Source organism: Triturus cristatus, chromosome 5_1, assembly GCF_964204655.1.
Source record: "Triturus cristatus chromosome 5_1, aTriCri1.1, whole genome shotgun sequence".
Lineage (NCBI taxonomy): Eukaryota > Metazoa > Chordata > Amphibia > Caudata > Salamandridae > Triturus > Triturus cristatus.
The window spans coordinates 924,948,535-924,972,931 of record NC_140587.1 but is presented as its reverse complement, the minus strand read 5'-3'; the positions used below and the strand labels follow the sequence as shown (position 1 = coordinate 924,972,931).

At 33.5% G+C, this 24,397-nt stretch overlaps 25 non-coding genes across 25 annotated transcripts; all 25 read right to left on the bottom strand.

The window, feature by feature from the left end:
• Nucleotides 1-336: 336 nt before the first annotated feature.
• Nucleotides 337-410, bottom strand: TRNAI-AAU (transfer RNA isoleucine (anticodon AAU)). Its single transcript has one exon. It is a non-coding gene; the product is annotated as a tRNA-Ile (tRNA).
• A 1,114-nt stretch (nucleotides 411-1,524) lies between these two features.
• On the bottom strand, nucleotides 1,525-1,598 carry TRNAI-AAU (transfer RNA isoleucine (anticodon AAU)). Its single transcript has one exon. It is a non-coding gene; the product is annotated as a tRNA-Ile (tRNA).
• A 2,832-nt stretch (nucleotides 1,599-4,430) lies between these two features.
• Nucleotides 4,431-4,504, bottom strand: TRNAI-AAU (transfer RNA isoleucine (anticodon AAU)). The gene has a single exon. It is a non-coding gene; the product is annotated as a tRNA-Ile (tRNA).
• Nucleotides 4,505-5,027: 523 nt separating this feature from the next.
• On the bottom strand, nucleotides 5,028-5,101 carry TRNAI-AAU (transfer RNA isoleucine (anticodon AAU)). The gene has a single exon. It is a non-coding gene; the product is annotated as a tRNA-Ile (tRNA).
• Nucleotides 5,102-5,624: 523 nt separating this feature from the next.
• TRNAI-AAU (transfer RNA isoleucine (anticodon AAU)) lies at nucleotides 5,625-5,698 on the bottom strand. Its single transcript has one exon. It is a non-coding gene; the product is annotated as a tRNA-Ile (tRNA).
• Nucleotides 5,699-6,480: 782 nt separating this feature from the next.
• Nucleotides 6,481-6,554, bottom strand: TRNAI-AAU (transfer RNA isoleucine (anticodon AAU)). Its single transcript has one exon. It is a non-coding gene; the product is annotated as a tRNA-Ile (tRNA).
• Nucleotides 6,555-7,668: 1,114 nt separating this feature from the next.
• TRNAI-AAU (transfer RNA isoleucine (anticodon AAU)) lies at nucleotides 7,669-7,742 on the bottom strand. Its single transcript has one exon. It is a non-coding gene; the product is annotated as a tRNA-Ile (tRNA).
• Nucleotides 7,743-8,518: 776 nt separating this feature from the next.
• On the bottom strand, nucleotides 8,519-8,592 carry TRNAI-AAU (transfer RNA isoleucine (anticodon AAU)). Its single transcript has one exon. It is a non-coding gene; the product is annotated as a tRNA-Ile (tRNA).
• Nucleotides 8,593-9,115: 523 nt separating this feature from the next.
• On the bottom strand, nucleotides 9,116-9,189 carry TRNAI-AAU (transfer RNA isoleucine (anticodon AAU)). Its single transcript has one exon. It is a non-coding gene; the product is annotated as a tRNA-Ile (tRNA).
• A 1,120-nt stretch (nucleotides 9,190-10,309) lies between these two features.
• TRNAI-AAU (transfer RNA isoleucine (anticodon AAU)) lies at nucleotides 10,310-10,383 on the bottom strand. Its single transcript has one exon. It is a non-coding gene; the product is annotated as a tRNA-Ile (tRNA).
• A 1,114-nt stretch (nucleotides 10,384-11,497) lies between these two features.
• TRNAI-AAU (transfer RNA isoleucine (anticodon AAU)) lies at nucleotides 11,498-11,571 on the bottom strand. The gene has a single exon. It is a non-coding gene; the product is annotated as a tRNA-Ile (tRNA).
• Nucleotides 11,572-14,403: 2,832 nt separating this feature from the next.
• On the bottom strand, nucleotides 14,404-14,477 carry TRNAI-AAU (transfer RNA isoleucine (anticodon AAU)). The gene has a single exon. It is a non-coding gene; the product is annotated as a tRNA-Ile (tRNA).
• A 523-nt stretch (nucleotides 14,478-15,000) lies between these two features.
• TRNAI-AAU (transfer RNA isoleucine (anticodon AAU)) lies at nucleotides 15,001-15,074 on the bottom strand. The gene has a single exon. It is a non-coding gene; the product is annotated as a tRNA-Ile (tRNA).
• Nucleotides 15,075-15,597: 523 nt separating this feature from the next.
• Nucleotides 15,598-15,671, bottom strand: TRNAI-AAU (transfer RNA isoleucine (anticodon AAU)). The gene has a single exon. It is a non-coding gene; the product is annotated as a tRNA-Ile (tRNA).
• Nucleotides 15,672-16,453: 782 nt separating this feature from the next.
• On the bottom strand, nucleotides 16,454-16,527 carry TRNAI-AAU (transfer RNA isoleucine (anticodon AAU)). Its single transcript has one exon. It is a non-coding gene; the product is annotated as a tRNA-Ile (tRNA).
• Nucleotides 16,528-17,044: 517 nt separating this feature from the next.
• Nucleotides 17,045-17,118, bottom strand: TRNAI-AAU (transfer RNA isoleucine (anticodon AAU)). The gene has a single exon. It is a non-coding gene; the product is annotated as a tRNA-Ile (tRNA).
• Nucleotides 17,119-18,497: 1,379 nt separating this feature from the next.
• TRNAI-AAU (transfer RNA isoleucine (anticodon AAU)) lies at nucleotides 18,498-18,571 on the bottom strand. The gene has a single exon. It is a non-coding gene; the product is annotated as a tRNA-Ile (tRNA).
• A 523-nt stretch (nucleotides 18,572-19,094) lies between these two features.
• Nucleotides 19,095-19,168, bottom strand: TRNAI-AAU (transfer RNA isoleucine (anticodon AAU)). Its single transcript has one exon. It is a non-coding gene; the product is annotated as a tRNA-Ile (tRNA).
• A 523-nt stretch (nucleotides 19,169-19,691) lies between these two features.
• TRNAI-AAU (transfer RNA isoleucine (anticodon AAU)) lies at nucleotides 19,692-19,765 on the bottom strand. The gene has a single exon. It is a non-coding gene; the product is annotated as a tRNA-Ile (tRNA).
• A 782-nt stretch (nucleotides 19,766-20,547) lies between these two features.
• Nucleotides 20,548-20,621, bottom strand: TRNAI-AAU (transfer RNA isoleucine (anticodon AAU)). Its single transcript has one exon. It is a non-coding gene; the product is annotated as a tRNA-Ile (tRNA).
• Nucleotides 20,622-21,138: 517 nt separating this feature from the next.
• TRNAI-AAU (transfer RNA isoleucine (anticodon AAU)) lies at nucleotides 21,139-21,212 on the bottom strand. Its single transcript has one exon. It is a non-coding gene; the product is annotated as a tRNA-Ile (tRNA).
• Nucleotides 21,213-21,735: 523 nt separating this feature from the next.
• On the bottom strand, nucleotides 21,736-21,809 carry TRNAI-AAU (transfer RNA isoleucine (anticodon AAU)). The gene has a single exon. It is a non-coding gene; the product is annotated as a tRNA-Ile (tRNA).
• Nucleotides 21,810-22,585: 776 nt separating this feature from the next.
• TRNAI-AAU (transfer RNA isoleucine (anticodon AAU)) lies at nucleotides 22,586-22,659 on the bottom strand. The gene has a single exon. It is a non-coding gene; the product is annotated as a tRNA-Ile (tRNA).
• A 523-nt stretch (nucleotides 22,660-23,182) lies between these two features.
• TRNAI-AAU (transfer RNA isoleucine (anticodon AAU)) lies at nucleotides 23,183-23,256 on the bottom strand. The gene has a single exon. It is a non-coding gene; the product is annotated as a tRNA-Ile (tRNA).
• Nucleotides 23,257-24,038: 782 nt separating this feature from the next.
• On the bottom strand, nucleotides 24,039-24,112 carry TRNAI-AAU (transfer RNA isoleucine (anticodon AAU)). The gene has a single exon. It is a non-coding gene; the product is annotated as a tRNA-Ile (tRNA).
• Nucleotides 24,113-24,397: the final 285 nt, after the last annotated feature.

Sequence of the window (24,397 nt, the reverse complement as noted above, 5' to 3'; positions counted from 1 at the left end):
AACCATTAATGTATGTTCTATGTGGTTTAGCAATAAATAACAGTTCATCATCTATATTAAATTAATTCATCTACTCATTCTATCAGCTCCTGCTCAAAGGAAATATAGAGCTAAACATCAGACAGAAGAAAATGCTTGTAATAAATGAGAGATTTAGTTACTTAGTGTTAGAACTTACAACCATTAATGGATGTTCAAGGCACTTTAACATTAATATATAATTCCACATCTATATCAAATTGATTCAACTAATGATTCTAGCAGCTCTTGCTCCAAAGAGATATACAGTTAACAAAGAGACACAAGAAAAAGCATCTATTTTTTAACACAGAAACTTGGCCTGTACAGGGATCGAACCTGTGACCTTGGCGTTATTAGCACCACGCTCTAACCAACTGAGCTAACAGGCCGCTGTTTGTGCTGGGCTGGGGGACAAGCATATGAAGAATTGCTAATGTCAGTGAACCCCAGATAGTTTGAAAGCTTATTTTCAGCTGTTTACCCATAAGGTATATTTATATATTATCGACATGAAGAAACAAATATCACAAAAAAATCAATACAAATGAGATTTTCATTCTTAGTGTTAAAACTTAGAACCATTAATGTATGTTCTATGTGGTTTAGCAATAAATAACAGTTCATCATCTATATTAAATTAATTCATCTACTCATTCTATCAGCTCCTGCTCAAAGGAAATATAGAGATAAACATCAGACAGAAGAAAATGCTTGTAATAAATGAGAGATTTAGTTACTTAGTGTTAGAACTTACAACCATTAATGGATGTTCAAGGCACTTTAACATTAATATATAATTCCACATCTATATCAAATTGATTCAACTACTAGCAGCTCTTGCTCCAAAGAGATATACAGTTAACAAAGAGACACAAGAAAAAGCATCTTTTTTTTAACACAGAAACTTGGCCTGTACAGGGATGGAACCTGTGACCTTGGCGTTATTAGCACCACGCTCTAACCAACTGAGCTAACAGGCCGCCATTCGTGCTGGGCTGGGGGACAAGCATATGCAGAACTGCTAATGTCAGTGAACCCCAGATAGATTGAAAGCTTATTTTCAGCTGTTTACCCATAAGGTATATTTATATATTATCGACATGAAGAAACAAATATCACAAAAAAATCAATACAAATGAGATTTTCATTCTTAGTGTTAAAACTTAGAACCATTAATGTATGTTCTATGTGGTTTAGCAATAAATAACAGTTCATCATCTATATTAAATTAATTCATCTACTCATTCTATCAGCTCCTGCTCAAAGGAAATATAGAGATAAACATCAGACAGAAGAAAATGCTTGTAATAAATGAGAGATTTAGTTACTTAGTGTTAGAACTTACAACCATTAATGGATGTTCAAGGCACTTTAACATTAATATATAATTCCACATCTATATCAAATTGATTCAACTAATGATTCTAGCAGCTCTTGCTCCAAAGAGATATACAGATAACAAAGAGACAGAAGAAAAAGCATCTTTTATTTAACACAGAAACTTGGCCTGTACAGGGATCGAACCTGTGACCTTGGCGTTATTAGCACCACGCTCTAACCAACTGAGCTAACAGGCCGCCGCTCGTGCTGGGCTGGGGGACAAGCATATGAAGAATTGCTAATGTCAGTGAACCCCAGATAGTTTGAAAGCTTATTTTCAGCTGTTTACCCATAAGGTATATTTATATATTATCGACATGAAGAAACAAATATCACAAAAAAATCAATACAAATGAGATTTTCAATCTTAGTGTTAAAACTTAGAACCATTAATGTATTTTCCATGTGGTTTAGCAATAAATAACAGTTCATAATCTATATTAAATTAATTCATCTACTCATTCTATCAGCTTCTGCTCAAAGGAAATATAGATTTAAACAAGATACAGAAGAAAATGCATCTATTTCAACATTAAAGCAGCGTTAAGTGTTTGCTTGGAGAGTGGTAGAAAGTATGTTCTTGGCATTTTTAACTTCATGTTCTAACAGAATCAGATAATAGGCTTACTATATTTATAGCATACTACTGAAGAAATAACAGATGATGAAGTGCTACTGATTGTTAACCCGAGATAGATGGAAATCTTATATTCAGCTGTTTACATTCATGGTGTCTTTAAGCATTATCAAAAAATCAAAACTAGACTTTCCTAAATTACTTGTAATAAATGGGAGATTAATTACTTAGTGTTAGAACTTTGAACCATTAATGGATGTTCAAGGCACTTTAACATTAATATATAATTCCACATCTATATCAAATTGATTCAACTAATGATTCTAGCAGCTCTTGCTCCAAAGAGATATACAGATAACAAAGAGACAGAAGAAAAAGCATCTTTTATTTAACACAGAAACTTGGCATGTACAGGGATCGAACCAGTGACCTTGGCGTTATTAGCACCACGCTCTAACCAACTGTGCTAACAGGCCGCCGTTCGTGCTGGGCTGGGGGACAAGCATATGAAGAATTGCTAATGTCAGTGAACCCCAGATAGTTTGAAAGCTTATTTTCAGCTGTTTACCCATAAGGTATATTTATATATTATCGACATGAAGAAACAAATATCACAAAAAAATCAATACAAATGAGATTTTCATTCTTAGTGTTAAAACTTAGAACCATTAATGTATGTTCTATGTGGTTTAGCAATAAATAACAGTTCATCATCTATATTAAATTAATTCATCTACTCATTCTATCAGCTCCTGCTCAAAGGAAATATAGAGCTAAACATCAGAAAGAAGAAAATGCTTGTAATAAATGAGAGATTTAGTTACTTAGTGTTAGAACTTACAACCATTAATGGATGTTCAAGGCACTTTAACATTAATATATAATTCCACATCTATATCAAATTGATTCAACTAATGATTCTAGCAGCTCTTGCTCCAAAGAGATATACAGTTAACAAAGAGACACAAGAAAAAGCATCTTTTTTTTAACACAGAAACTTGGCCTGTACAGGGATCGAACCTGTGAGCTTGGCGTTATTAGCACCACGCTCTAACCAACTGAGCTAACAGGCCGCTGTTTGTGCTGGGCTGGGGGACAAGCATATGAAGAATTGCTAATGTCAGTGAACCCCAGATAGTTTGAAAGCTTATTTTCAGCTGTTTACCCATAAGGTATATTTATATATTATCGACATGAAGAAACAAATATCACAAAAAAATCAATACAAATGAGATTTTCATTCTTAGTGTTAAAACTTAGAACCATTAATGTATGTTCTATGTGGTTTAGCAATAAATAACAGTTCATCATCTATATTAAATTAATTCATCTACTCATTCTATCAGCTCCTGCTCAAAGGAAATATAGAGATAAACATCAGACAGAAGAAAATGCTTGTAATAAATGAGAGATTTAGTTACTTAGTGTTAGAACTTACAACCATTAATGGATGTTCAAGGCACTTTAACATTAATATATAATTCCACATCTATATCAAATTGATTCAACTAATGATTCTAGCAGCTCTTGCTCCAAAGAGATATACAGTTAACAAAGAGACACAAGAAAAAGCATCTTTTATTTAACACAGAAACTTGGCCTGTACAGGGATGGAACCTGTGACCTTGGCGTTATTAGCACCACGCTCTAACCAACTGAGCTAACAGGCCGCTGTTCGTGCTGGGCTGGGGGACAAGCATATGAAGAACTGCTAATGTCAGTGAACCCCAGATAGTTTGAAAGCTTATTTTCAGCTGTTTACCCATAAGGTATATTTATATATTATCGACATGAAGAAACAAATATCACAAAAAAATCAATACAAATGAGATTTTCATTCTTAGTGTTAAAACTTAGAACCATTAATGTATTTTCCATGTGGTTTAGCAATAAATAACAGTTCATCATCTATATTAAATTAATTCATCTACTCATTCTATCAGCTTCTGCTCAAAGGAAATATAGATTTAAACAAGATACAGAAGAAAATGCATTTATTTCAACATTAAAGCAGCGTTAAGTGTTTGCTTGGAGAGTGGTAGAAAGTATGTTCTTGGCATTTTTAACTTCATGTTCTAACAGAATCAGATAATAGGCTTACTATATTTATAGCATACTACTGAAGAAATAACAGATGATGAAGTGCTACTGATTGTTAACCCGAGATAGATGGAAATCTTATATTCAGCTGTTTACATTCATGGTGTCTTTAAGCATTATCAAAAAATCAAAACTAGACTTTCCTAAATTACTTGTAATAAATGGGAGATTAATTACTTAGTGTTAGAACTTTGAACCATTAATGGATGTTCAAGGCACTTTAACATTGATATATAATTCCACATCTATATCAAATTGATTCAACTAATCATTCTAGCAGCTCTTGCTCCAAAGAGATATACAGTTAACAAAGAGACACAAGAAAAAGCATCTTTTTTTTAACACAGAAACTTGGCCTGTACAGGGATCGAACCTGTGACCTTGGCGTTATTAGCACCACGCTCTAACCAACTGAGCTAACAGGCCGCTGTTTGTGCTGGGCTGGGGGACAAGCATATGAAGAATTGCCAATGTCAGTGAACCCCAGATAGTTTGAAAGCTTATTTTCAGCTGTTTACCCATAAGGTATATTTATATATTATCGACATGAAGAAACAAATATCACAAAAAAATCAATACAAATGAGATTTTCATTCTTAGTGTTAAAACTTAGAACCATTAATGTATGTTCTATGTGGTTTAGCAATAAATAACAGTTCATCATCTATATTAAATTAATTCATCTACTCATTCTATCAGCTCCTGCTCAAAGGAAATATAGAGATAAACATCAGACAGAAGAAAATGCTTGTAATAAATGAGAGATTTAGTTACTTAGTGTTAGAACTTACAACCATTAATGGATGTTCAAGGCACTTTAACATTAATATATAATTCCACATCTATATCAAATTGATTCAACTAATGATTCTAGCAGCTCTTGCTCCAAAGAGATATACAGTTATCAAAGAGACACAAGAAAAAGCATCTTTTTTTTAACACAGAAACTTGGCCTGTACAGGGATCGAACCTGTGACCTTGGCGTTATTAGCACCACGCTCTAACCAACTGAGCTAACAGGCCGCTGTTCGTGCTGGGCTGGGGGACAAGCATATGAAGAATGGCCAATGTCAGTGAACCCCAGATAGTTTGAAAGCTTATTTTCAGCTGTTTACCCATAAGGTATATGTATATATTATCGACATGAAGAAACAAATATCACAAAAAAATCAATACAAATGAGATTTTCATTCTTAGTGTTAAAACTTAGAACCATTAATGTATTTTCTATGTGGTTTAGCAATAAATAACAGTTTATCATCTATATTAAATTAATTCATCTACTCATTCTATCAGCTTCTGCTCAAAGGAAATATAGAGATAAACATCAGACAGAAGAAAATGCTTGTAATAAATGAGAGATTTAGTTACTTAGTGTTAGAACTTACAACCATTAATGGATGTTCAAGGCACTTTAACATTAATATATAATTCCACATCTATATCAAATTGATTCAACTAATGATTCTAGCAGCTCTTGCTCCAAAGAGATATACAGATAACAAAGAGACAGAAGAAAAAGCATCTTTTATTTAACACAGAAACTTGGCCTGTACAGGGATCGAACCTGTGACCTTGGCGTTATTAGCACCACGCTCTAACCAACTGAGCTAACAGGCCGCTGTTCGTGCTGGGCTGGGGGACAAGCATATGAAGAAGTGGTAATGTCAGTGAACCCCAGATAGTTTGAAAGCTTATTTTCAGCTGTTTACCCATAAGGTATATTTATATATTATCGACATGAAGAAACAAATATCACAAAAAAATCAATACAAATGAGATTTTCATTCTTAGTGTTAAAACTTAGAACCATTAATGTATTTTCCATGTGGTTTAGTAATAAATAACAGTTCATCATCTATATTAAATGAATTCATCTACTCATTCTATCAGCTTCTGCTCAAAGGAAATATAGATTTAAACAAGATACAGAAGAAAATGCATTTATTTCAACATTAAAGCAGCGTTAAGTGTTTGCTTGGAGAGTGGTAGAAAGTATGTTCTTGGCATTTTTAACTTCATGTTCTAACAGAATCAGATAATAGGCTTACTATTTTTATAGCATACTAGTGAAGAAATAACAGATGATGAAGTGCTACTGATTGTTAACCAGAGATAGATGGAAATCTTATATTCAGCTGTTTACATTCATGGTGTCTTTAAGCATTATCAAAAAATCAAAACTAGACTTTCCTAAATTACTTGTAATAAATGGGAGATGAATTACTTAGTGTTAGAACTTTGAACCATTAATGGATGTTCAAGGCACTTTAACATTAATATATAATTCCACATCTATATCACATTGATTCAACTAATCATTCTAGCAGCTCTTGCTCCAAAGAGATATACAGATAACAAAGAGACACAAGAAAAAGCATCTTTTATTGAACACAGAAACTTGGCCTGTACAGGGATCGAACCTGTGACCTTGGCGTTATTAGCACCACGCTCTAACCAACTGAGCTAACAGGCCGCCGTTCGTGCTGGGCTGGGGGACAAGCATATGAAGAATTGCTAATGTCAGTGAACCCCAGATAGTTTGAAAGCTTATTTTCAGCTCTTTACCCATAAGGTATATTTATATATTATCGACATGAAGAAACAAATATCACAAAAAAATCAATACAAATGAGATTTTCAATCTTAGTGTTAAAACTTAGAACCATTAATGTATTTTCCATGTGGTTTAGCAATAAATAACAGTTCATCATCTATATTAAATTAATTCATCTACTCATTCTATCAGCTCCTGCTCAAAGGAAATATAGAGATAAACATCAGACAGAAGAAAATGCTTGTAATAAATGAGAGATTTAGTTACTTAGTGTTAGAACTTACAACCATTAATGGATGTTCAAGGCACTTTAACATTAATATATAATTCCACATCTATATCAAATTGATTCAACTACTAGCAGCTCTTGCTCCAAAGAGATATACAGTTAACAAAGAGACACAAGAAAAAGCATCTTTTTTTTAACACAGAAACTTGGCCTGTACAGGGATCGAACCTGTGACCTTGGTGTTATTAGCACCACGCTCTAACCAACTGAGCTAACAGGCCGCCGTTCGTGCTGTGCTGGGGGACAAGCATATGCAGAACTGCTAATGTCAGTGAACCCCAGATAGATTGAAAGCTTATTTTCAGCTGTTTACCCATAAGGTATATTTATATATTATCGACATGAAGAAACAAATATCACAAAAAAATCAATACAAATGAGATTTTCATTCTTAGTGTTAAAACTTAGAACCATTAATGTATGTTCTATGTGGTTTAGCAATAAATAACAGTTCATCATCTATATTAAATTAATTCATCTACTCATTCTATCAGCTCCTGCTCAAAGGAAATATAGAGATAAACATCAGACAGAAGAAAATGCTTGTAATAAATGAGAGATTTAGTTACTTAGTGTTAGAACTTACAACCATTAATGGATGTTCAAGGCACTTTAACATTAATATATAATTCCACATCTATATCAAATTGATTCAACTAATGATTCTAGCAGCTCTTGCTCCAAAGAGATATACAGATAACAAAGAGACAGAAGAAAAAGCATCTTTTATTTAACACAGAAACTTGGCCTGTACAGGGATCGAACCTGTGACCTTGGCGTTATTAGCACCACGCTCTAACCAACTGAGCTAACAGGCCGCCGCTCGTGCTGGGCTGGGGGACAAGCATATGAAGAATTGCTAATGTCAGTGAACCCCAGATAGTTTGAAAGCTTATTTTCAGCTGTTTACCCATAAGGTATATTTATATATTATCGACATGAAGAAACAAATATCACAAAAAAATCAATACAAATGAGATTTTCAATCTTAGTGTTAAAACTTAGAACCATTAATGTATTTTCCATGTGGTTTAGCAATAAATAACAGTTCATAATCTATATTAAATTAATTCATCTTCTCATTCTATCAGCTTCTGCTCAAAGGAAATATAGATTTAAACAAGATACAGAAGAAAATGCATCTATTTCAACATTAAAGCAGCGTTAAGTGTTTGCTTGGAGAGTGGTAGAAAGTATGTTCTTGGCATTTTTAACTTCATGTTCTAACAGAATCAGATAATAGGCTTACTATATTTATAGCATACTACTGAAGAAATAACAGATGATGAAGTGCTACTGATTGTTAACCCGAGATAGATGGAAATCTTATATTCAGCTGTTTACATTCATGGTGTCTTTAAGCATTATCAAAAAATCAAAACTAGACTTTCCTAAATTACTTGTAATAAATGGGAGATTAATTACTTAGTGTTAGAACTTTGAACCATTAATGGATGTTCAAGGCACTTTAACATTAATATATAATTCCACATCTATATCAAATTGATTCAACTACTAGCAGCTCTTGCTCCAAAGAGATATACAGTTAACAAAGAGACACAAGAAAAAGCATCTTTTTTTTAACACAGAGACTTGGCCTGTACAGGGATCGAACCTGTGACCTTGGCGTTATTAGCACCACGCTCTAACCAACTGAGCTAACAGGCCGCCGTTCGTGCTGTGCTGGGGGACAAGCATATGCAGAACTGCTAATGTCAGTGAACCCCAGATAGTTTGAAAGCTTATTTTCAGCTGTTTACCCATAAGGTATATTTATATATTATCGACATGAAGAAACAAATATCACAAAAAAATCAATACAAATGAGATTTTCATTCTTAGTGTTAAAACTTAGAACCATTAATGTATGTTCTATGTGGTTTAGCAATAAATAACAGTTCATCATCTATATTAAATTAATTCATCTACTTATTCTATCAGCTCCTGCTCAAAGGAAATATAGAGATAAACATCAGACAGAAGAAAATGCTTGGAATAAATGAGAGATTTAGTTACTTAGTGTTAGAACTTACAACCATTAATGGATGTTCAAGGCACTTTAACATTCATATATAATTCCACATCTATATCAAATTGATTCAACTAATGATTCTAGCAGCTCTTGCTCCAAAGAGATATACAGATAACAAAGAGACAGAAGAAAAAGCATCTTTTATTTAACACAGAAACTTGGCCTGTACAGGGATCGAACCTGTGACCTTGGCGTTATTAGCACCACGCTCTAACCAACTGAGCTAACAGGCCGCCGCTCGTGCTGGGCTGGGGGACAAGCATATGAAGAATTGCTAATGTCAGTGAACCCCAGATAGTTTGAAAGCTTATTTTCAGCTGTTTACCCATAAGGTATATTTATATATTATCGACATGAAGAAACAAATATCACAAAAAAATCAATACAAATGAGATTTTCAATCTTAGTGTTAAAACTTAGAACCATTAATGTATTTTCCATGTGGTTTAGCAATAAATAACAGTTCATAATCTATATTAAATTAATTCATCTACTCATTCTATCAGCTCCTGCTCAAAGGAAATATAGAGATAAACATCAGACAGAAGAAAATGCTTGTAATAAATGAGAGATTTAGTTACTTAGTGTTAGAACTTACAACCATTAATGGATGTTCAAGGCACTTTAACATTAATATATAATTCCACATCTATATCAAATTGATTCAACTAATGATTCTAGCAGCTCTTGCTCCAAAGAGATATACAGATAACAAAGAGACAGAAGAAAAAGCATCTTTTATTTAACACAGAAACTTGGCCTGTACAGGGATCGAACCTGTGACCTTGGCGTTATTAGCACCACGCTCTAACCAACTGTGCTAACAGGCCGTTGTTCGTGCTGGGCTGGGGGACAAGCATATGAAGAATTGCTAATGTCAGTGAACCGCAGATAGTTTGAAAGCTTATTTTCAGCTGTTTACCCATAAGGTATATTTATATATTATCGACATGAAGAAACAAATATCACAAAAAAATCAATACAAATGAGATTTTCATTCTTAGTGTTAAAACTTAGAACCATTAATGTATGTTCTATGTGGTTTAGCAATAAATAACAGTTCATCATCTATATTAAATTAATTCATCTACTCATTCTATCAGCTCCTGCTCAAAGGAAATATAGAGCTAAACATCAGACAGAAGAAAATGCTAGTAATAAATGAGAGATTTAGTTACTTAGTGTTAGAACTTACAACCATTAATGGATGTTCAAGGCACTTTAACATTAATATATAATTCCACATCTATATCAAATTGATTCAACTAATGATTCTAGCAGCTCTTGCTCCAAAGAGATATACAGTTAACAAAGAGACACAAGAAAAAGCATCTATTTTTTAACACAGAAACTTGGCCTGTACAGGGATCGAACCTGTGACCTTGGCGTTATTAGCACCACGCTCTAACCAACTGAGCTAACAGGCCGCTGTTTGTGCTGGGCTGGGGGACAAGCATATGAAGAATTGCTAATGTCAGTGAACCCCAGATAGTTTGAAAGCTTATTTTCAGCTGTTTACCCATAAGGTATATTTATATATTATCGACATGAAGAAACAAATATCACAAAAAAATCAATACAAATGAGATTTTCATTCTTAGTGTTAAAACTTAGAACCATTAATGTATGTTCTATGTGGTTTAGCAATAAATAACAGTTCATCATCTATATTAAATTAATTCATCTACTCATTCTATCAGCTCCTGCTCAAAGGAAATATAGAGATAAACATCAGACAGAAGAAAATGCTTGTAATAAATGAGAGATTTAGTTACTTAGTGTTAGAACTTACAACCATTAATGGATGTTCAAGGCACTTTAACATTAATATATAATTCCACATCTATATCAAATTGATTCAACTACTAGCAGCTCTTGCTCCAAAGAGATATACAGTTAACAAAGAGACACAAGAAAAAGCATCTTTTTTTTAACACAGAAACTTGGCCTGTACAGGGATGGAACCTGTGACCTTGGCGTTATTAGCACCACGCTCTAACCAACTGAGCTAACAGGCCGCCATTCGTGCTGGGCTGGGGGACAAGCATATGCAGAACTGCTAATGTCAGTGAACCCCAGATAGATTGAAAGCTTATTTTCAGCTGTTTACCCATAAGGTATATTTATATATTATCGACATGAAGAAACAAATATCACAAAAAAATCAATACAAATGAGATTTTCATTCTTAGTGTTAAAACTTAGAACCATTAATGTATGTTCTATGTGGTTTAGCAATAAATAACAGTTCATCATCTATATTAAATTAATTCATCTACTCATTCTATCAGCTCCTGCTCAAAGGAAATATAGAGATAAACATCAGACAGAAGAAAATGCTTGTAATAAATGAGAGATTTAGTTACTTAGTGTTAGAACTTACAACCATTAATGGATGTTCAAGGCACTTTAACATTAATATATAATTCCACATCTATATCAAATTGATTCAACTAATGATTCTAGCAGCTCTTGCTCCAAAGAGATATACAGATAACAAAGAGACAGAAGAAAAAGCATCTTTTATTTAACACAGAAACTTGGCCTGTACAGGGATCGAACCTGTGACCTTGGCGTTATTAGCACCACGCTCTAACCAACTGAGCTAACAGGCCGCCGCTCGTGCTGGGCTGGGGGACAAGCATATGAAGAATTGCTAATGTCAGTGAACCCCAGATAGTTTGAAAGCTTATTTTCAGCTGTTTACCCATAAGGTATATTTATATATTATCGACATGAAGAAACAAATATCACAAAAAAATCAATACAAATGAGATTTTCAATCTTAGTGTTAAAACTTAGAACCATTAATGTATTTTCCATGTGGTTTAGCAATAAATAACAGTTCATAATCTATATTAAATTAATTCATCTACTCATTCTATCAGCTTCTGCTCAAAGGAAATATAGATTTAAACAAGATACAGAAGAAAATGCATCTATTTCAACATTAAAGCAGCGTTAAGTGTTTGCTTGGAGAGTGGTAGAAAGTATGTTCTTGGCATTTTTAACTTCATGTTCTAACAGAATCAGATAATAGGCTTACTATATTTATAGCATACTACTGAAGAAATAACAGATGATGAAGTGCTACTGATTGTTAACCCGAGATAGATGGAAATCTTATATTCAGCTGTTTACATTCATGGTGTCTTTAAGCATTATCAAAAAATCAAAACTAGACTTTCCTAAATTACTTGTAATAAATGGGAGATTAATTACTTAGTGTTAGAACTTTGAACCATTAATGGATGTTCAAGGCACTTTAACATTAATATATAATTCCACATCTATATCAAATTGATTCAACTAATGATTCTAGCAGCTCTTGCTCCAAAGAGATATACAGATAACAAAGAGACAGAAGAAAAAGCATCTTTTATTTAACACAGAAACTTGGCATGTACAGGGATCGAACCAGTGACCTTGGCGTTATTAGCACCACGCTCTAACCAACTGTGCTAACAGGCCGCCGTTCGTGCTGGGCTGGGGGACAAGCATATGAAGAATTGCTAATGTCAGTGAACCCCAGATAGTTTGAAAGCTTATTTTCAGCTGTTTACCCATAAGGTATATTTATATATTATCGACATGAAGAAACAAATATCACAAAAAAATCAATACAAATGAGATTTTCATTCTTAGTGTTAAAACTTAGAACCATTAATGTATGTTCTATGTGGTTTAGCAATAAATAACAGTTCATCATCTATATTAAATTAATTCATCTACTCATTCTATCAGCTCCTGCTCAAAGGAAATATAGAGCTAAACATCAGAAAGAAGAAAATGCTTGTAATAAATGAGAGATTTAGTTACTTAGTGTTAGAACTTACAACCATTAATGGATGTTCAAGGCACTTTAACATTAATATATAATTCCACATCTATATCAAATTGATTCAACTAATGATTCTAGCAGCTCTTGCTCCAAAGAGATATACAGTTAACAAAGAGACACAAGAAAAAGCATCTTTTTTTTAACACAGAAACTTGGCCTGTACAGGGATCGAACCTGTGAGCTTGGCGTTATTAGCACCACGCTCTAACCAACTGAGCTAACAGGCCGCTGTTTGTGCTGGGCTGGGGGACAAGCATATGAAGAATTGCTAATGTCAGTGAACCCCAGATAGTTTGAAAGCTTATTTTCAGCTGTTTACCCATAAGGTATATTTATATATTATCGACATGAAGAAACAAATATCACAAAAAAATCAATACAAATGAGATTTTCATTCTTAGTGTTAAAACTTAGAACCATTAATGTATGTTCTATGTGGTTTAGCAATAAATAACAGTTCATCATCTATATTAAATTAATTCATCTACTCATTCTATCAGCTCCTGCTCAAAGGAAATATAGAGATAAACATCAGACAGAAGAAAATGCTTGTAATAAATGAGAGATTTAGTTACTTAGTGTTAGAACTTACAACCATTAATGGATGTTCAAGGCACTTTAACATTAATATATAATTCCACATCTATATCAAATTGATTCAACTAATGATTCTAGCAGCTCTTGCTCCAAAGAGATATACAGTTAACAAAGAGACACAAGAAAAAGCATCTTTTATTTAACACAGAAACTTGGCCTGTACAGGGATGGAACCTGTGACCTTGGCGTTATTAGCACCACGCTCTAACCAACTGAGCTAACAGGCCGCTGTTCGTGCTGGGCTGGGGGACAAGCATATGAAGAACTGCTAATGTCAGTGAACCCCAGATAGTTTGAAAGCTTATTTTCAGCTGTTTACCCATAAGGTATATGTATATATTATCGACATGAAGAAACAAATATCACAAAAAAATCAATACAAATGAGATTTTCATTCTTAGTGTTAAAACTTAGAACCATTAATGTATTTTCCATGTGGTTTAGCAATAAATAACAGTTCATCATCTATATTAAATTAATTCATCTACTCATTCTATCAGCTTCTGCTCAAAGGAAATATAGATTTAAACAAGATACAGAAGAAAATGCATTTATTTCAACATTAAAGCAGCGTTAAGTGTTTGCTTGGAGAGTGGTAGAAAGTATGTTCTTGGCATTTTTAACTTCATGTTCTAACAGAATCAGATAATAGGCTTACTATATTTATAGCATACTACTGAAGAAATAACAGATGATGAAGTGCTACTGATTGTTAACCCGAGATAGATGGAAATCTTATATTCAGCTGTTTACATTCATGGTGTCTTTAAGCATTATCAAAAAATCAAAACTAGACTTTCCTAAATTACTTGTAATAAATGGGAGATTAATTACTTAGTGTTAGAACTTTGAACCATTAATGGATGTTCAAGGCACTTTAACATTGATATATAATTCCACATCTATATCAAATTGATTCAACTAATCATTCTAGCAGCTCTTGCTCCAAAGAGATATACAGTTAACAAAGAGACACAAGAAAAAGCATCTTTTTTTTAACACAGAAACTTGGCCTGTACAGGGATCGAACCTGTGACCTTGGCGTTATTAGCACCACGCTCTAACCAACTGAGCTAACAGGCCGCTGTTTGTGCTGGGCTGGGGGACAAGCATATGAAGAATTGCCAATGTCAGTGAACCCCAGATAGTTTGAAAGCTTATTTTCAGCTGTTTACCCATAAGGTATATTTATATATTATCGACATGAAGAAACAAATATCACAAAAAAATCAATACAAATGAGATTTTCATTCTTAGTGTTAAAACTTAGAACCATTAATGTATGTTCTATGTGGTTTAGCAATAAATAACAGTTCATCATCTATATTAAATTAATTCATCTACTCATTCTATCAGCTCCTGCTCAAAGGAAATATAGAGATAAACATCAGACAGAAGAAAATGCTTGTAATAAATGAGAGATTTAGTTACTTAGTGTTAGAACTTACAACCATTAATGGATGTTCAAGGCACTTTAACATTAATATATAATTCCACATCTATATCAAATTGATTCAACTAATGATTCTAGCAGCTCTTGCTCCAAAGAGATATACAGTTATCAAAGAGACACAAGAAAAAGCATCTTTTTTTTAACACAGAAACTTGGCCTGTACAGGGATCGAACCTGTGACCTTGGCGTTATTAGCACCACGCTCTAACCAACTGAGCTAACAGGCCGCTGTTCGTGCTGGGCTGGGGGACAAGCATATGAAGAATGGCCAATGTCAGTGAACCCCAGATAGTTTGAAAGCTTATTTTCAGCTGTTTACCCATAAGGTATATGTATATATTATCGACATGAAGAAACAAATATCACAAAAAAATCAATACAAATGAGATTTTCATTCTTAGTGTTAAAACTTAGAACCATTAATGTATTTTCTATGTGGTTTAGCAATAAATAACAGTTTATCATCTATATTAAATTAATTCATCTACTCATTCTATCAGCTTCTGCTCAAAGGAAATATAGAGATAAACATCAGACAGAAGAAAATGCTTGTAATAAATGAGAGATTTAGTTACTTAGTGTTAGAACTTACAACCATTAATGGATGTTCAAGGCACTTTAACATTAATATATAATTCCACATCTATATCAAATTGATTCAACTAATGATTCTAGCAGCTCTTGCTCCAAAGAGATATACAGATAACAAAGAGACAGAAGAAAAAGCATCTTTTATTTAACACAGAAACTTGGCCTGTACAGGGATCGAACCTGTGACCTTGGCGTTATTAGCACCACGCTCTAACCAACTGAGCTAACAGGCCGCTGTTCGTGCTGGGCTGGGGGACAAGCATATGAAGAAGTGGTAATGTCAGTGAACCCCAGATAGTTTGAAAGCTTATTTTCAGCTGTTTACCCATAAGGTATATTTATATATTATCGACATGAAGAAACAAATATCACAAAAAAATCAATACAAATGAGATTTTCATTCTTAGTGTTAAAACTTAGAACCATTAATGTATTTTCCATGTGGTTTAGTAATAAATAACAGTTCATCATCTATATTAAATTAATTCATCTACTCATTCTATCAGCTTCTGCTCAAAGGAAATATAGATTTAAACAAGATACAGAAGAAAATGCATTTATTTCAACATTAAAGCAGCGTTAAGTGTTTGCTTGGAGAGTGGTAGAAAGTATGTTCTTGGCATTTTTAACTTCATGTTCTAACAGAATCAGATAATAGGCTTACTATTTTTATAGCATACTAGTGAAGAAATAACAGATGATGAAGTGCTACTGATTGTTAACCAGAGATAGATGGAAATCTTATATTCAGCTGTTTACATTCATGGTGTCTTTAAGCATTATCAAAAAATCAAAACTAGACTTTCCTAAATTACTTGTAATAAATGGGAGATGAATTACTTAGTGTTAGAACTTTGAACCATTAATGGATGTTCAAGGCACTTTAACATTAATATATAATTCCACATCTATATCACATTGATTCAACTAATCATTCTAGCAGCTCTTGCTCCAAAGAGATATACAGATAACAAAGAGACACAAGAAAAAGCATCTTTTATTGAACACAGAAACTTGGCCTGTACAGGGATCGAACCTGTGACCTTGGCGTTATTAGCACCACGCTCTAACCAACTGAGCTAACAGGCCGCCGTTCGTGCTGGGCTGGGGGACAAGCATATGAAGAATTGCTAATGTCAGTGAACCCCAGATAGTTTGAAAGCTTATTTTCAGCTCTTTACCCATAAGGTATATTTATATATTATCGACATGAAGAAACAAATATCACAAAAAAATCAATACAAATGAGATTTTCAATCTTAGTGTTAAAACTTAGAACCATTAATGTATTTTCCATGTGGTTTAGCAATAAATAACAGTTCATCATCTATATTAAATTAATTCATCTACTCATTCTATCAGCTCCTGCTCAAAGGAAATATAGAGATAAACATCAGACAGAAGAAAATGCTTGTAATAAATGAGAGATTTAGTTACTTAGTGTTAGAACTTACAACCATTAATGGATGTTCAAGGCACTTTAACATTAATATATAATTCCACATCTATATCAAATTGATTCAACTACTAGCAGCTCTTGCTCCAAAGAGATATACAGTTAACAAAGAGACACAAGAAAAAGCATCTTTTTTTTAACACAGAAACTTGGCCTGTACAGGGATCGAACCTGTGACCTTGGCGTTATTAGCACCACGCTCTAACCAACTGAGCTAACAGGCCGCCGTTCGTGCTGTGCTGGGGGACAAGCATATGCAGAACTGCTAATGTCAGTGAACCCCAGATAGATTGAAAGCTTATTTTCAGCTGTTTACCCATAAGGTATATTTATATATTATCGACATGAAGAAACAAATATCACAAAAAAATCAATACAAATGAGATTTTCATTCTTAGTGTTAAAACTTAGAACCATTAATGTATGTTCTATGTGGTTTAGCAATAAATAACAGTTCATCATCTATATTAAATTAATTCATCTACTCATTCTATCAGCTCCTGCTCAAAGGAAATATAGAGATAAACATCAGACAGAAGAAAATGCTTGTAATAAATGAGAGATTTAGTTACTTAGTGTTAGAACTTACAACCATTAATGGATGTTCAAGGCACTTTAACATTAATATATAATTCCACATCTATATCAAATTGATTCAACTAATGATTCTAGCAGCTCTTGCTCCAAAGAGATATACAGTTAACAAAGAGACACAAGAAAAAGCATCTTTTATTTAACACAGAAACTTGGCCTGTACAGGGATGGAACCTGTGACCTTGGCGTTATTAGCACCACGCTCTAACCAACTGAGCTAACAGGCCGCTGTTCGTGCTGGGCTGGGGGACAAGCATATGAAGAACTGCTAATGTCAGTGAACCCCAGATAGTTTGAAAGCTTATTTTCAGCTGTTTACCCATAAGGTATATTTATATATTATCGACATGAAGAAACAAATATCACAAAAAAATCAATACAAATGAGATTTTCATTCTTAGTGTTAAAACTTAGAACCATTAATGTATTTTCCATGTGGTTTAGCAATAAATAACAGTTCATCATCTATATTAAATTAATTCATCTACTCATTCTATCAGCTTCTGCTCAAAGGAAATATAGATTTAAACAAGATACAGAAGAAAATGCATTTATTTCAACATTAAAGCAGCGTTAAGTGTTTGCTTGGAGAGTGGTAGAAAGTATGTTCTTGGCATTTTTAACTTCATGTTCTAACAGAATCAGATAATAGGCTTACTATATTTATAGCATACTACTGAAGAAATAACAGATGATGAAGTGCTACTGATTGTTAACCCGAGATAGATGGAAATCTTATATTCAGCTGTTTACATTCATGGTGTCTTTAAGCATTATCAAAAAATCAAAACTAGACTTTCCTAAATTACTTGTAATAAATGGGAGATTAATTACTTAGTGTTAGAACTTTGAACCATTAATGGATGTTCAAGGCACTTTAACATTGATATATAATTCCACATCTATATCAAATTGATTCAACTAATCATTCTAGCAGCTCTTGCTCCAAAGAGATATACAGTTAACAAAGAGACACAAGAAAAAGCATCTTTTTTTTAACACAGAAACTTGGCCTGTACAGGGATCGAACCTGTGACCTTGGCGTTATTAGCACCACGCTCTAACCAACTGAGCTAACAGGCCGCTGTTTGTGCTGGGCTGGGGGACAAGCATATGAAGAATTGCCAATGTCAGTGAACCCCAGATAGTTTGAAAGCTTATTTTCAGCTGTTTACCCATAAGGTATATTTATATATTATCGACATGAAGAAACAAATATCACAAAAAAATCAATACAAATGAGATTTTCATTCTTAGTGTTAAAACTTAGAACCATTAATGTATGTTCTATGTGGTTTAGCAATAAATAACAGTTCATCATCTATATTAAATTAATTCATCTACTCATTCTATCAGCTCCTGCTCAAAGGAAATATAGAGATAAACATCAGACAGAAGAAAATGCTTGTAATAAATGAGAGATTTAGTTACTTAGTGTTAGAACTTACAACCATTAATGGATGTTCAAGGCACTTTAACATTAATATATAATTCCACATCTATATCAAATTGATTCAACTAATGATTCTAGCAGCTCTTGCTCCAAAGAGATATACAGTTATCAAAGAGACACAAGAAAAAGCATCTTTTTTTTAACACAGAAACTTGGCCTGTACAGGGATCGAACCTGTGACCTTGGCGTTATTAGCACCACGCTCTAACCAACTGAGCTAACAGGCCGCTGTTCGTGCTGGGCTGGGGGACAAGCATATGAAGAATGGCCAATGTCAGTGAACCCCAGATAGTTTGAAAGCTTATTTTCAGCTGTTTACCCATAAGGTATATGTATATATTATCGACATGAAGAAACAAATATCACAAAAAAATCAATACAAATGAGATTTTCATTCTTAGTGTTAAAACTTAGAACCATTAATGTATTTTCTACGTGGTTTAGCAATAAATAACAGTTTATCATCTATATTAAATTAATTCATCTACTCATTCTATCAGCTTCTGCTCAAAGGAAATATAGAGATAAACATCAGACAGAAGAAAATGCTTGTAATAAATGAGAGATTTAGTTACTTAGTGTTAGAACTTACAACCATTAATGGATGTTCAAGGCACTTTAACATTAATATATAATTCCACATCTATATCAAATTGATTCAACTAATGATTCTAGCAGCTCTTGCTCCAAAGAGATATACAGATAACAAAGAGACAGAAGAAAAAGCATCTTTTATTTAACACAGAAACTTGGCCTGTACAGGGATCGAACCTGTGACCTTGGCGTTATTAGCACCACGCTCTAACCAACTGAGCTAACAGGCCGCTGTTCGTGCTGGGCTGGGGGACAAGCATATGAAGAAGTGGTAATGTCAGTGAACCCCAGATAGTTTGAAAGCTTATTTTCAGCTGTTTACCCATAAGGTATATTTATATATTATCGACATGAAGAAACAAATATCACAAAAAAATCAATACAAATGAGATTTTCATTCTTAGTGTTAAAACTTAGAACCATTAATGTATTTTCCATGTGGTTTAGTAATAAATAACAGTTCATCATCTATATTAAATTAATTCATCTACTCATTCTATCAGCTTCTGCTCAAAGGAAATATAGATTTAAACAAGATACAGAAGAAAATGCATTTATTTCAACATTAAAGCAGCGTTAAGTGTTTGCTTGGAGAGTGGTAGAAAGTATGTTCTTGGCATTTTTAACTTCATGTTCTAACAGAATCAGATAATAGGCTTACTATTTTTATAGCATACTAGTGAAGAAATAACAGATGATGAAGTGCTACTGATTGTTAACCAGAGATAGATGGAAATCTTATATTCAGCTGTTTACATTCATGGTGTCTTTAAGCATTATCAAAAAATCAAAACTAGACTTTCCTAAATTACTTGTAATAAATGGGAGATGAATTACTTAGTGTTAGAACTTTGAACCATTAATGGATGTTCAAGGCACTTTAACATTAATATATAATTCCACATCTATATCACATTGATTCAACTAATCATTCTAGCAGCTCTTGCTCCAAAGAGATATACAGATAACAAAGAGACACAAGAAAAAGCATCTTTTATTGAACACAGAAACTTGGCCTGTACAGGGATCGAACCTGTGACCTTGGCGTTATTAGCACCACGCTCTAACCAACTGAGCTAACAGGCCGCCGTTCGTGCTGGGCTGGGGGACAAGCATATGAAGAATTGCTAATGTCAGTGAACCCCAGATAGTTTGAAAGCTTATTTTCAGCTCTTTACCCATAAGGTATATTTATATATTATCGACATGAAGAAACAAATATCACAAAAAAATCAATACAAATGAGATTTTCAATCTTAGTGTTAAAACTTAGAACCATTAATGTATTTTCCATGTGGTTTAGCAATAAATAACAGTTCATCATCTATATTAAATTAATTCATCTACTCATTCTATCAGCTCCTGCTCAAAGGAAATATAGAGATAAACATCAGACAGAAGAAAATGCTTGTAATAAATGAGAGATTTAGTTACTTAGTGTTAGAACTTACAACCATTAATGGATGTTCAAGGCACTTTAACATTAATATATAATTCCACATCTATATCAAATTGATTCAACTACTAGCAGCTCTTGCTCCAAAGAGATATACAGTTAACAAAGAGACACAAGAAAAAGCATCTTTTTTTTAACACAGAAACTTGGCCTGTACAGGGATCGAACCTGTGACCTTGGCGTTATTAGCACCACGCTCTAACCAACTGAGCTAACAGGCCGCCGTTCGTGCTGTGCTGGGGGACAAGCATATGCAGAACTGCTAATGTCAGTGAACCCCAGATAGATTGAAAGCTTATTTTCAGCTGTTTACCCATAAGGTATATTTATATATTATCGACATGAAGAAACAAATATCACAAAAAAATCAATACAAATGAGATTTTCATTCTTAGTGTTAAAACTTAGAACCATTAATGTATGTTCTATGTGGTTTAGCAATAAATAACAGTTCATCATCTATATTAAATTAATTCATCTACTCATTCTATCAGCTCCTGCTCAAAGGAAATATAGAGATAAACATCAGACAGAAGAAAATGCTTGTAATAAATGAGAGATTTAGTTACTTAGTGTTAGAACTTACAACCATTAATGGATGTTCAAGGCACTTTAACATTAATATATAATTCCACATCTATATCAAATTGATTCAACTAATGATTCTAGCAGCTCTTGCTCCAAAGAGATATACAGATAACAAAGAGACAGAAGAAAAAGCATCTTTTATTTAACACAGAAACTTGGCCTGTACAGGGATCGAACCTGTGACCTTGGCGTTATTAGCACCACGCTCTAACCAACTGAGCTAACAGGCCGCCGCTCGTGCTGGGCTGGGGGACAAGCATATGAAGAATTGCTAATGTCAGTGAACCCCAGATAGTTTGAAAGCTTATTTTCAGCTGTTTACCCATAAGGTATATTTATATATTATCGACATGAAGAAACAAATATCACAAAAAAATCAATACAAATGAGATTTTCAATCTTAGTGTTAAAACTTAGAACCATTAATGTATTTTCCATGTGGTTTAGCAATAAATAACAGTTCATAATCTATATTAAATTAATTCATCTTCTCATTCTATCAGCTTCTGCTCAAAGGAAATATAGATTTAAACAAGATACAGAAGAAAATGCATCTATTTCAACATTAAAGCAGCGTTAAGTGTTTGCTTGGAGAGTGGTAGAAAGTATGTTCTTGGCATTTTTAACTTCATGTTCTAACAGAATCAGATAATAGGCTTACTATATTTATAGCATACTACTGAAGAAATAACAGATGATGAAGTGCTACTGATTGTTAACCCGAGATAGATGGAAATCTTATATTCAGCTGTTTACATTCATGGTGTCTTTAAGCATTATCAAAAAATCAAAACTAGACTTTCCTAAATTACTTGTAATAAATGGGAGATTAATTACTTAGTGTTAGAACTTTGAACCATTAATGGATGTTCAAGGCACTTTAACATTAATATATAATTCCACATCTATATCAAATTGATTCAACTACTAGCAGCTCTTGCTCCAAAGAGATATACAGTTAACAAAGAGACACAAGAAAAAGCATCTTTTTTTTAACACAGAGACTTGGCCTGTACAGGGATCGAACCTGTGACCTTGGCGTTATTAGCACCACGCTCTAACCAACTGAGCTAACAGGCCGCCGTTCGTGCTGTGCTGGGGGACAAGCATATGCAGAACTGCTAATGTCAGTGAACCCCAGATAGTTTGAAAGCTTATTTTCAGCTGTTTACCCATAAGGTATATTTATATATTATCGACATGAAGAAACAAATATCACAAAAAAATCAATACAAATGAGATTTTCATTCTTAGTGTTAAAACTTAGAACCATTAATGTATGTTCTATGTGGTTTAGCAATAAATAACAGTTCATCATCTATATTAAATTAATTCATCTACTTATTCTATCAGCTCCTGCTCAAAGGAAATATAGAGATAAACATCAGACAGAAGAAAATGCTTGGAATAAATGAGAGATTTAGTTACTTAGTGTTAGAACTTACAACCATTAATGGATGTTCAAGGCACTTTAACATTCATATATAATTCCACATCTATATCAAATTGATTCAACTAATGATTCTAGCAGCTCTTGCTCCAAAGAGATATACAGATAACAAAGAGACAGAAGAAAAAGCATCTTTTATTTAACACAGAAACTTGGCCTGTACAGGGATCGAACCTGTGACCTTGGCGTTATTAGCACCACGCTCTAACCAACTGAGCTAACAGGCCGCCGCTCGTGCTGGGCTGGGGGACAAGCATATGAAGAATTGCTAATGTCAGTGAACCCCAGATAGTTTGAAAGCTTATTTTCAGCTGTTTACCCATAAGGTATATTTATATATTATCGACATGAAGAAACAAATATCACAAAAAAATCAATACAAATGAGATTTTCATTCTTAGTGTTAAAACTTAGAACCATTAATGTATGTTCTATGTGGTTTAGCAATAAATAACAGTTCATCATCTATATTAAATTAATTCATCTACTCATTCTATCAGCTCCTGCTCAAAGGAAATATAGAGATAAACATCAGACAGAAGAAAATGCATTTATTTCAACATTAAAGCAGCGTTAAGTGTTTGCTTGGAGAGTGGTAGAAAGTATGTTCTTGGCATTTTTAACTTCATGTTCTAACAGAATCAGATAATAGGCTTACTATATTTATAGCATACTACTGAAGAAATAACAGATGATGAAGTGCTACTGATTGTTAACCCGAGATAGATGGAAATCTTATATTCAGCTGTTTACATTCATGGTGTCTTTAAGCATTATCAAAAAATCAAAACTAGACTTTCCTAAATTACTTGTAATAAATGGGAGATTAATTACTTAGTGTTAGAACTTTGAACCATTAATGGATGTTCAAGGCACTTTAACATTGATATATAATTCCACATCTATATCAAATTGATTCAACTAATCATTCTAGCAGCTCTTGCTCCAAAGAGATATACAGTTAACAAAGAGACACAAGAAAAAGCATCTTTTTTTTAACACAGAAACTTGGCCTGTACAGGGATCGAACCTGTGACCTTGGCGTTATTAGCACCACGCTCTAACCAACTGAGCTAACAGGCCGCTGTTTGTGCTGGGCTGGGGGACAAGCATATGAAGAATTGCCAATGTCAGTGAACCCCAGATAGTTTGAAAGCTTATTTTCAGCTGTTTACCCATAAGGTATATTTATATATTATCGACATGAAGAAACAAATATCACAAAAAAATCAATACAAATGAGATTTTCATTCTTAGTGTTAAAACTTAGAACCATTAATGTATGTTCTATGTGGTTTAGCAATAAATAACAGTTCATCATCTATATTAAATTAATTCATCTACTCATTCTATCAGCTCCTGCTCAAA